This window comes from Oryctolagus cuniculus, chromosome 3 (genome assembly GCF_051225735.1).
Source record: "Oryctolagus cuniculus isolate XC-2025 breed Fujian yellow rabbit chromosome 3, ASM5122573v1, whole genome shotgun sequence".
Taxonomy (NCBI): Eukaryota; Metazoa; Chordata; class Mammalia; order Lagomorpha; family Leporidae; genus Oryctolagus; species Oryctolagus cuniculus.
In genome coordinates, this window is record NC_142869.1 from 113,882,632 (window position 1) to 113,895,538 (window position 12,907).

At 36.6% G+C, this 12,907-nt stretch overlaps 1 long non-coding RNA gene across 1 annotated transcript in view; it reads left to right on the top strand.

Moving 5' to 3' along the window:
- Positions 1-11,277: 11,277 nt before the first annotated feature.
- LOC149127467 (uncharacterized) overlaps positions 11,278-12,907 on the top strand; it is a 95,074-nt gene continuing 93,444 nt past the window's right edge. The window contains exon 1 of the long non-coding RNA XR_016231217.1: positions 11,278-11,444. This is a non-coding gene — a long non-coding RNA (uncharacterized LOC149127467). The remainder of the gene's footprint in view (positions 11,445-12,907) is intronic.

Genomic DNA, 12,907 nt, shown 5'->3' on the forward strand with positions numbered 1-12,907 from the left:
CTTAGATTTATCTTCTATTCCTTGTGAATTTGATGTCTATTTCTTATTTAATTTTAGTAACTTTTAACTAAAACTATTCTTGTGTCATAACTGTCCATTTTTGAATGTACCTGGATTTAGTTTTAAGATACGTTATGACTCATTTTGTTAAAGAGAATTAGAATTTTCAAAATGTGTTTGTCTTCTATATCTTTTATTTCTGCCAGGGTTGTTAATGCTCTGTACCAAATAATTCAAATCCTCTATCAACTGGGCACCAGTTAGCACTCTTCGATTTGATGAATTCATTTAATGGATACATATCCATATGTTTGAAACTATGTATTTCCCTTTTTGGGTGGGCCATGGAGTTAGTACTACTCTGTGTAATTTGAGTGAAGGTCATCTGTGTCACTTCTAGGCCACACATTTAATAGTTGGGGCATGAGCTTGTTTTCATTTTGCCTTAGTAAAAAGCAATGTATAAGGTAGTAGTATTGTTACTTAAGATTTGGATTTGTTTATTCAGCATTATCTACCCTATCCTGAAAAATATAGCAGGTAATTTATTTGTTAACCTTAGTTTTTCTTTACTGTGCTGTGGGTTATCATTCTGATGTCTAAAATGGTGGAATTGGTTGGTAGTTAATAGATCTGGAATGAGTTTACTTCCTTTTTCTCTATAAATTTCTTGACCATAGTCCCCCACTTCCAGTACGGGAGAGTGGATTCTGAGCTTTATGGAAGTGGGTGGGATAGGTCACAGGCAAGATTTATTCTTGTTTGAGTGGGTTCTGAGCAAATACACAAGAAAACTATCCCTCCATACTTACATAAATAACAGTGTTCTGAGTTTTCCAAACTCACATGGCTCTTGATGATCTATAAACTGATAAGTTAACTTCTTTAAAAATTAGTTTTCAAGGATTGTTCTTTACCTGAATGTCACATTTTTGTCACTATATTTTTAGAGTATGAAGAGGTGGGGAAGTTTGGAAGGACTGACATGTTTCACTAAATAACAGGACACCTTTAATGTATTCTGAAAGACAGTTCATATTTGCTAACATTGAGCTCAGGAAATTTGAGGATCAGTTGAGAGTGGGAAGTGATATGTCTTGTTTCCTATGCAGTGTTTTTTAGTGTATGTTTTTAGCTGTAGTCATCCATATTATCCCATGTGATTTCTAGTTTCATAAGTCTGTTAATATTGTTAATCTGCTGCCACAGTCTGATGTCCACAAAATTTTTGTTCTAAGAACATTTTTAAATTTCTGTATTTCTTGACTACCACTTTGATAGGCTTTGGAAGAAAAGTAAGATGATTCTAGTATCCTAAACAGTAGCCAGTGTGAACTTTATTAATGTTTCAACTAAGTTATGAATTTGAGGAATTTTCTAACTATAGAGTTTATTGTAAACTTGTAACAAGAAACTCAAGAGATTTACCTTATATTCTTGTCAAATATATTTATTTTGAAGATTTAAAACAACTTCACATAATGTAATTGCAGAAGTAATTTTCAAGTGATAATAAATAGTATTTAATCATTAATTCACAGTAATGGCTGTAGGAAGAGTAGAATAGGCAGCCTGGTGAACATTAAGGAAATCAGGACTAAGAAAAAGCATTTGTATATTGTATCCCTTGAGTTCTCAGCTATTGACGATGTAATATTGGAGAATTCTATTTTCTCAGATCTTTAACTTTCCTTTATAAATAGAATGAAATTGTATGATTTTAGACACTTTTAGATATGATATGATTTGATTACTTGGTTCTAAAATGCTAGTAAACTATTGTCAATGTAATTTTCATAATAAAATGGTCCCAATAAAATAGACCTAGAATGGGTCAAACTTTCCAATACTTTCTGTGGGGAGCAGCTTGGACTAGACTAAGTTACTGGAATTAAGACTTATTCTATGCATCTGCTTTCCCACAATATGGCGCTGAGAAGGGAGTAAACAACTTCTAGGCAGCTGCCTCTCGCCAACTTGAGTGATGACCTGCAGGAGCTGATCCTGCTCCTGATTGGAGGAGAGCAGCGTACTCGGCGTGTGGGCAGCAGAGTTGGGATTGGTGGAAGAGGACTATAAAGGAGGAGAGAGACAACATGCACCGGGAACATCTAAGGGGAACATCCGGATAACATCTGAGCAGCCCCCGAGAGAGCCGGCCGGCGGTGTGCTGCTCCCCCGCGGAAGTGGGGAATGTGGCCAGGGGGAACCGCCCTTCCACGGAGGTGGAAGGGATAGTAGCCAACCTGGGAAGAACCAGCAGCAAACCCGGGGAGGGCCGAGCAGACAAAAGAACAGCGCAGGGTCTAGTGTCATTCCTCCACGAAGAGGGGGAGCGACAACTTTCAAATATTAAAAAGAATTCTAAAGCTCTCAAAGGAGGTATTAGCATATTCTGTAATCAAACGGGTTTTTTTCTACTAGAAATATTTTAAAATAGATTTACATTGCATATTTTGTTACATAAATTTCAGATTCTGAACATATAGAATATAAGAGAGTTGTTAAAAGGGATTACATACATTGAATCTTGAAAGGATTTTGCTTACCAGATACATTAAAATCATAGTATTTTTTGATACCTATATACATTGCTTAATGGTCAATCAGGACAAGTATATCTCCTCAAGCACATAATATTTATTCATAGTAAAATCATTGAAAGTCTTTTTTTAGTGTTTTTCAAGAGAAAAATATATAGTACATTATCATTATATGCAATCAGACTATGTACAATAAAACCGCAGAACTATAACAATACCCATTAAGTAAAATCCCCTATCCTGACCTCCTTTCCTAGCCTCTGGTAAGCATTATTATACATTTTATCTTTTATGAGATCATCTTTTGTTAAATTCCACATGTGGTTGAGAACACGTACTACCTGTGTTTGGTGCATGTTTATCACACTTGGCAAAATGATCCCTAGTTCTCTCCATGTTGCTGTGAATAAATAGGTAATATTCTATTATGTATGTGTATCACACTTCCTTCATCCATTCATCTGTGCATGGATGCATTGATTGTTTCCATTTCTTGGCTGTTGTGAATAGTGCTACAATAAATATGGGACACATTTATCTGTTTGACAGTGATGGCCTTTCATGTAGGTAGGTACACACGCACGCACACACACACATCCAGTTCTAGGCTTGTCGGCTCAAAAGGTAACTTTACTTTGTGAGGAACCTCTATGCTGTTTTCCACATTGTCTGTAATAATGGACATGCCTGCACACAGTATACAAGGATTCCCTTGTCTCCACCTTATCACCAATACTTTTAATTTTTTGCCTTTTTTTGGTAAAAACCAATCCACTGGAGTGAGATGATGTCTCATTGTGGATTTGATTTGTATTTCCCTGATGATTAGTAATGTTGAGAACTTTTTCATTTACTGTTGTCCATTTGAATGTCTTGCTTTTAAGGAATGGCTATTTGGGTCTACCCATTTTTAAATTGGATTATTTGGGTTTTTGCTTTGGAGTTATTTGCATTCTTTATATATTCTGGTTATTAGCTCCTTTTCAGATCTATTATAGGCAAAAGATCTTTGACAAAGAACCTAAATTGTGTGGAATGTAGTCTTTCCAGTAAATATGGTTCAGAAAAATGTATGTGCATATGTAAAAAAGAAATGAGACCCCTATCTCTCACCTTTTGCAAAAATCAACTTAAAGTACCTTAAAGACCTAAATATAAGAACTGAAATTCTGAAACTGCCAGGGGGGAAAAATGCTTCAAGACATTGATTGGGCAAGTACTTTTTTGGATCAGAACTAAACAGCACAGGACACACAGAACAAATAAACAATGCTATTTCATCAAACTACAGAGCCTTTGCACATTAAAGGAAATTATCAACAGACTGAGAGACATCCTACGGATAGGCAAATATTTAAATTGAATCTAATATTAAATGTTATACTCTGCCTCCTTATTCATAGTACCATCTGAATGCCTTAATAGTAGCTAAAGAAGTCTTCCCAAACACTCACAACCACATTTGTCTCTATTGATTTCCACCCTGATCATCTCATGTTGCTTATGCTGAAGCCAGATTGAAGTGTCAGGAATTCTCCACACTTGCTGCAATTTCCAATGCGTCTCTTAGCATATAGTTCTCACTGTGTTAGGAATACAGTGTCTCACTTCTTAATTGAATCAATCCTTAAAAGGCTTTTATGACAAATTTCAGAAATCCTCTTACCCAATACAAATTTGCCATTAGCTGATGGGTATTTTCATTTGTGTTCTTAATTACAATATTACTTATAAAGACGACCTCCTTTAGAGGATGGATTGTGTCTGTCTTCTAGCTTTCCCAACACTGAGTACAAACATTAAGCTATTGTGGGATTATTAATAATTTGCACTTGTTGAATGGGTGAAAGTTAAGATTCCTATCCACCCAACCTTTTCCTTTGTCATCTTCAGTCTGAAACAAAATCCAAAATAAATAGGAACTGAACAAAAAATTAAATAGAAATTTTGTTTTTTTTCTCCTCCACTTATGTGTTTTTATATTCTTCTACAAATGATAATAACATTTTTCAAGTATTTATTTATTTTTTAAAGTCAGAGTTACACAGAGAGAGAAGGAGAGGCAGGGAGGGCGTGGTCTTTCCTCTGCTGGTTCACTCCCCAATTGGCTGCGATGGCCAGACCTGTGCCAATCCAAAGCCAGAAGCCAGGAGCCAGGAGCCAGGAGCTTCTTCCAAGTCTTCCACAGGGGTGCAGGGGCCCAAGGATTTGGCCCATCTTCTACTGCTTTCCCAGGCCATAGCAGAGAGCTGGAGCAAAAGTGGAGCCGCTGGGTCTCGAACTGGTGCCTATATGGGATGCAGGCACTGCAGACGAGGCTTTACCTTCTATGCCACAGTGCTGGCCCAAAAATAACATTTTAACTGAGTATGTATGCTTATCACAATTGATTCTTGTGCTGAATCAGCACCTTCTGGCTCCAAGAGAAAAATCATATTAATTTGTTGATTCCAGTCTGGTTGACCTTCTATGTATTTCCCTTTCAAGGTACAGCCTCACTTGATTTATTAATCTATTTTCAATTGAAAGAATGATACATATACGTATATACATATATGTGCAAAGACTTCAAGGAATCAAAATGGTATTAAAATTTTGGTACCAAAAATTTGAAATCCATGCTTTTTTAAAAAAAATGTATTTTCTATGACTTAGTGAATGCCCCTCATACTATTGTTGTGTGTAAAATGTGTAATGATTAGACTATTGTCTTTGACATATCCGTCACCTCAGACATTTATCATTTCTTTGTGGTGAAAACATTCAAAATATTTGCTTCTAGCTATTTATGTTTTTTTTACATTATAAAATATACTTCATTTTTAACAAAATAATTGAGACATGATTAAAATATTATAATTTGCATATGTCCATCAGAAATCACCATGTCAATCAAGATAATGAACCTAGCAATGACCCTCAAAAGTAGAAAAATACATTTCATATTATATATTTAGAATATGCTAGGAACAGATACCTTAGATAAAATATTAAAAAGAATCAACCTAGGCCTTCTCTTCAGGGATTAACCATGTTGGCTTTGATTATAGGCTGCCTGGTGACACTCACTAGCAGTATGACATAAGCAAGTGGTTTAATCTCTCTGAATCTGCTTTCTTAGCTGTAAAATCTATACACTAATAGTACTTACCTGGAGTTTATAATCAAGATAAGTGAGGTGGTGCAATAAATCCTCACCACTGTTGAAAGCACTTAGCACCCCACTAGGTACTTAACAAACATGCTGAGTAATTGAAACAAAGAGAAAAAAAGAGAATGTCATTTCTTTGGAAGTTAACAGTGATCATCGCAGTGAAAACAAGCTACTCTCTACAGTCCTGACACTTTTAGGTGCTATGGTGAAATGGTTCTTATTTTTTTGTTTGATAACCAAAAATAAAATTTTAATGAAGATATTATTGAACTTTCATATATTTAATTACTCTGATTATTGATGCTACAAGTCAGCCATACTTTGCCTAAAATTCAAACCTGTCTGGCTCTCTATGTTATCTCTAATTACTTTATGAAAGAACTACTAGCAATATAGTTTTGTAAACCTGTTTGATGCACAATTAAATCCTTGAGTGAACTTTTTTGGTCAATAATGTAATACATTGGGTCCATTATGTTGTACTGAATTGAATACAAACTGTATTTGATGTCCATTATCTCTAGAGGAACATTTACAGCTGTGATGACTATGTATCAGACAGCTGAGTGGTTTCCTGTGATAGTTAAATCGTTTAATTCCTTTTACATTTTTGTGGACAGTCTTCAATGGACTGCATTTAATGATACATAAAAGCTTGGGGGTAGAGAGCGAGAAAGGGAAGGGGAAAGCAGTTTGATAAATTAAATGAAATGCATGATGTCAGTCTTCAAACCCACCCTTTGTCTTTCAGTGTAGATGTGGTGGGCAAACTTGGAAGATAACTTAATAAATATGGTCTCACTTGTGATGGTAGGTGAGAGCAGGTGTGATGAGAAAGAAAAAAGCAAGAATGGCATCTGAAAATAGAAATTCAGGCAGGGCCTTCAGAAAGCAAATTGAATCCCAGCACAGCCAAGAAGAATACCTGCAACGATTTCATATTTGGGATATTATGGACAAATAGGTGCCAAATTTTAAACAGAAACATATCTAGGCAGTTATATTATAGGTTACATTTTCACCATTAATCATATTATGGTTTTGAATCTTTTTCCTTTTCATTTGTTAAGTTTTAGCTCCCACATATAAGGGATGACAAGCAGTATTTGTCTTCCTTACTACATGTTGACTTCTTTATTTAATGGAGGATTAAACTTTTCATTATAAAGGAATTTGAAAGCATATCATTGAAAAATTTAAAGAAAAACAAGATTTCTCTCTGTCTCTCTCACTGTCTAACTCTATCTGTCAAATAAAAAAAAGAAAAGGAAAAAAAGAAGGTGGAGGGAGGGGAGGTCTGAGGGAGGGAGGGAGGGTACATTTGAAAGTTTCATTATGCTCTTAAAACTGCATATAAGAAATATATAACACTTCTGCTCTTTATATAAAAAAGTAAAAAGTATATTTTGCCTGAAAAATTAGAAAAAATCAAAGGAATAAGTAACATTTTTGCTTAAAAAAAAACTTAGAACCAATTTCATACCCAATTTAGCTTTAAAGTAAAACTATTCTTAATTCTACAGGAAAAAATAATTTAAAGAACACAGAGTTCAAAAAGAGGGCATTTCCTATTTTGTTAAGTAAAAGGACTTATTAGAATACATTATCATATAATTTATAGTCCAGAAAGGACATGGATAGGTCATCTACTTCATTTCCCTATCATCACACAAGATGCCTTTTAAATTATCCAAGAAAGATTAGAATCCATCCTATTTTAAACATTTTGAGAAGTTGCCATGTCTTCTTTTGCAGGTGCTTTTTAGCACTTAATGATGTTTGGCTGAAGAAATATTTCAAATCTGTGTGGAAGGTGGCCTGAATTAAAAAGATATGAAAGAATGACTGATTTGTAAGACAGAGTTCTCTTAGGATTCAAACATGATCTCTTCATTGCTTTTATATTTATTGAAAATGAAGTAAAAGGACTACAAAGACTAAATGTCTTCTCTCTCCTTAGGATTATTCTTCAGTGACTGAGTTTCCTCTCATCCGAGAGTCTGGCTTTCCAGTGGACCAGCATTGTCCTTGGGAGAGGCCCTGGAAACCCCTGTGGCAGGGTCATCTATGGTGTCCCCAGCGCTAGCTTCAGCACTAAGCTCTTTGGGGTATATGATCTTATTTGGTTCTCAAATTATTCGCTAACAAATATGTTCTCCACAAACACTGCACCAGTGTAATAGTAAGCTCACCTTGTGTTAATGCTTCTCCCTGTGATCTAAAGATGATAGATTAAAAAAAAAGTTAACTCATCAGTCTGACATGCAAGATCCTTCCTCAACTTGTCCCAGTGCTCAGAATGCCCCTCACATAATAAGACTCTCCAGGGTGCCACTTCTGCCCACAGTGCTCTTCCCTATCTGAAACTGGAAAAGTTATGCACCTTTCAACCCTGGGTTAAATGCAATTCATTTACTTTAGATCCTTAACAGTGTGTCCACAACCCAGAAGCTGAGGCATTCCCTCCCCTGTGTAACTCTAATTTATAGATGTAACATTGACCTTAAATTCTTTATTTTTTAACTTTTATTTAATGAATATAAATTTCCAAAGTACAGCTTATGCATTACAATCGCTCCCCCCCATAACTTCCCTCCCACCCACAACCCTCTCCTTTCCCTCTCCCTCCCCCCTTCCATTCACATCAAGATTCATTTTCAATTCTCTTTATATACAGAAGATCGGTTTAGCATATATTAAGTAAAGATTTCAACAGTTTGCAGCCACATAGAAACACAAAGTGAAAAATACTGTGTGAGTACTAGTTATAGCATTACATCACAATGTATAGCACGTTAAGGACAGAGATCCTACATGAGGAGTAAGTGCACAGTGTCTCCTGTTGTTGACTTAAATTCTTTATTTTTTATAGCTTGCTTTCAGAGATATACTTATACCTTTAGTTTCATCTAAGAGGAAAATTCAAAAGTTCAAGGGCAAATGAATTTAATGATGAATTTATTTTGTTGTGAAAATTCTTTTGAAATCCATGTGTATAAAAGTCTTTAAATAGTCTAAGGAAATGTGTATTATAAAAGAAAACTGTACATAGGTTTCAAAAATGCTTTCCAACAAACTTTAATTTAACATTTCCACAAACTATGAAGTACCCTTATACACCTTAGATGCTCAATAGATACTTGTTAAATAAATGACAGGAGGAATGTAGCCCTTTAAGGCCCATAGCAGGTATAGCACTTAGCGTGAGAAGTCATTTGATGTTGGACATACTTGCACAAGTCGACCGCTCAGTACTCTGATGAGTCAACACAAAACATGTCTTGGCAAAAAGCTACAAAAATCATCAAATATCCCTCTCTCTTGGTATCATGTCTACTATGATGGATTGATCTTACTGCTAATCACAGCTTTAGATTCTCTCTTTTCCTCTCACTTTCTAGGTAAAAATTATCATGATATTAGTTAGTTTTCTGTTGCTGTAACAAATGTCAGATGTTGGGTAATTTGCAAAGAAAGAAAAGAGATTTATTTACCTCATAATCTACTGGTCCAACAGTAGGATGCTGGCTTCTGTTCAGCTCTGGGGAGGGCATCATGATTGATGGTATCACAAGAACCACGCAGAAGCTATCACAGCAAGTCAGGAAGACAGAGAGAGTCAATTTGGGGGCAGGTTCACTTATTCTTCATTTATTTACTATTTGTAACTGGCAAAAACTGCATTTCAGGGTTTGCATGTAATGTTTCTATGCATGTATATGCTGAATAATATCCAATCATGGTGAACACACTTCTTTCTTCTTTATTAAATAGAGAAACACGCTGTATATTTTTTTAAGATTTATTTATTTGAGAGGTAGAGTTACAGAGAGAGAGAGGGAGTGACAGAGAAAAATTCTTCCATCTGCTTTTTTACTGCCCAAATGGCTGCAATGGCCGGAGCTAGGCAGATCTAAAACCAGGAGCCAGAGGCTTCCTTTGGGTCTCCCACATGGGTACAGGGGCACAAGTGCATAGCTGTCTTCCACTGCCTTCCCAGGATTTAGCAGAAAAATGGATCAGAAGAGGAGCAGCTGAGACTTGAATGGGAGCCTATATGGGATGCCGGTGCTGCAGGCAGTGGCTTAGCCCTCTACACCACAGCACTGGCTCCAAAACATAGTCTATTGTTATTATCTATGGATACCTTACTTTACAATAAAACACCAGAACTCTTTACTCCTGTGTAAAACTTAGTACATTGTCGCTCCCCCTCTTCATGGAGGAACGACACTAAGCCCTGCCTAGGCTTCATATCCGAGTCACGGCACCATTATGTCGCTCCCCCTCTTCATGGAGGAACGACACTAAGCCCTGCCTAGGCTTCATATCCGAGTCATGGCACCATTATGTCGCTCCCCCTCTTCATGGAGGAACGACATTAAACCCTGCCTAGGCTTCCTATCCGAGTCACGGCACCATTATGTCGCTCCCCCTCTTCGTAGAGGAACGACACAGGACCCTGCGCTGTTCTTTTGTCTGCTCGGCCCTCCCCGGGCTTGCTGCTGGTTCTTCCCGGGTTGGCTACCATCCCTTCCACCTCCGTGGAAGGGCGGTTCCCCCTGGCCACATTCCCCACTTCCGCGGGGGAGCGGCACACCGCCGGCCGGCTCTCTCGGGGGCTGCACAGGTGTTCCTTTAGATAGATGTTCCTCTTAGATGTTCCTGGTGCATGTTGTCTCTCTCCTCCTTTATAGTCCTCTTCCACCAATCCCAACTCGGCTGCCCACACGCCGAGTACGCTGCTCTCCTCCAATCAGGAGTAGGTCCTACAGTTTATTGGTTGAACTGGAGGCAGCTGTGTAGAAGCTGTTTCTCCCTTCTCAGCGCCATATTGTGGGAGAGCAGATGCATAGAATAAGTCTTAATTCCAGTAACTTAGTCTAGTCCGGGTTGCTCCCCACAGTACATGTTAATATATTTTTCCCCTTCTCTGCCTGCTTGTATCCACAGCCTCTGATAACTACCATTCTGCTCTTCATGTCTAGGATATCAGCTGTTACATATTCCATATATGAGTGAGATTGTGTGGTTCTTATTCCGTGCTTGGATGTTTCATCTAACATAAAAGCCTCCAGTTCAATTCATGTTGTTGCTAACGATAGTTTGTCTATGTCTGCTTATTGGCTATTGTGAATAGTGCTACAATAAACTTGAGAGAGCAGATATACTTTTATCACATGATACTATTTCCTTTGCATATATACCCAGTAAAGGGATGGAATTTTGAATCCTATGTTAGTGCTATTTTTAGGCTTTGAGGATCTCCCATGTTGTTTGCCACAGTAGCTATACTAATTTACATTCCTAAAAACAGTGCCAAGAATTCTTTTTTCCACATCCTCCCAAGTATTTGTTATCTTTTGCCTTTTTGGTAGTTGATCTAATTGCAGTAAAGTTATCTTCTTGTGGTTTTTGATTTACATTTCCCTGATAATTAGTTTTACATTTTTTCTTTCATATGTGTCTTGACCGTTTGTATGACTTCCTTTGAGAAAGATTTATTTAAATCTCACCCGTTTTAAAAAGTGTATTATGCATGTATTTACTGGAGAGGCAGAGTGAAAGAGAAACAGAGCACCTATCTGCTGGTTCACTTGCCAGAGTCCCACAAAGGCTGCAGCTGGGGCAGGCTACAGCTGGGAGCCATAAACTCAATCCCTGCCTCCCCTGGGAGCCACAGGGAGCCACTGTTGGAGTTCCTGCCTTCTGCTTCTCAGGTTTCAAATTAGCATGGATCTGGAATTGTAAGTAGAGCTAATACTCAAATCTAGTTCTTTCAAGGAAATGGGATACAGCTAGCCAAACTCAAATGGCATCTTAACTACTAGGCCAAACAACTACCTCAAGGCCCATTTTTTAAATGGGATTTTCTTTTTAGTTGTTTTAGTTTCTTATATATTCCTGTTTAGATACTTGGCCAGATGTATACTTTGCAAATAAATTTCTCCCATTATGTAAGTTGCCTGCTCACTCTGTTCATTGTTTCCTTTGCCCTGCAGAAAGTTTTTTGGTTTGTTGAAATCTTTTTTTTTTTTTTAATTGTTTCCTTTGTATTTGTGATCTGTTCCCGAAAAACTTCCCATTCCAATGTCCTGAGGTAACCCCCATGTATTTTAGTATGGTGGTTTCAAAGTTTCCAGTCTTACACTTATGATTTTAATCAGTTTTGAGTTGATTTTTTGTACAAGATGAGAAATAGGGGTCTGGTTTTATTCTACAGGTGGATATGCAAGTTCTCAGCAGTTTTGTTTTTTGTACATGATCTCAGCACCTTTGTGAAAGATCAGTTAGCTGTGGATGAGTGGGTTAACTTCTGGTCTAATCTGTTCCATTGATCTCGGTGGCTGTTTTTATAGCTATACAATTCTGATTTTATTATTGTAGCTTTGTAATGTGTTTTAAAGGTAGATAATACAGTAACTTAAGCTTGCTTTGACCATTTGGTTCTTCTATAGTATCATGGAAAATTTTAGTTTTTTCTCAGGTCTGTGAAAAATGTCATTGCTCTTTTGATAGAGATTGCATGAAATTTATAAATTACCTTGGTAGTAGAGACATTTTGATGATACTGATTCTTCGATTTTATGAACATTGTATATATATTTTATTTTTTGTTTCCTCTTCAATTTATGAACATCTTTGATTAAATTTAGTCCTAGGTGGTTTTTTGTAATTATTGAAAATGGGGATGTTTTCTTGATTTCTGTTTTAGAACTTTGTTATGTTATTGGTTTATAGAAGCTACTATTTCTGCTTGTTGATTTTTGCATTCAACAAATTTGCTAAATTTGTTTTTTGGTCTAATGTTTTGATGAAATCTTTGAATTTTTCTACACATAGAAATGTCTTCTGCCCACAATGAGAGTTTGACTTCTTCCTTTCCAATTTGAATCTCCTTGCTTTCTTTGCCTAATTGCTCTGGCTAGGACTTCCAGCACTATGCTTAATAAAGTGGTGAAAGCAATCATCATTGTTTTGTTTCATATTTTCAAAAGAAAACTGTCAGCTTGTTATAGCTGTCATTTATTATTTTGAGGTACATTCTTTCTATACATAATTGTTCAGAGTCATATTATGAAGAGATGCTAGATTTTATCAAATGTCTTTTCTGCATCAATTGAGTTGGTCATATCATGTACTGTGTTACATCTATTTATTTATTTTTGACAGGCAGAGTTAGACAGTGAGAGAGAGAGAGACAGAGAGA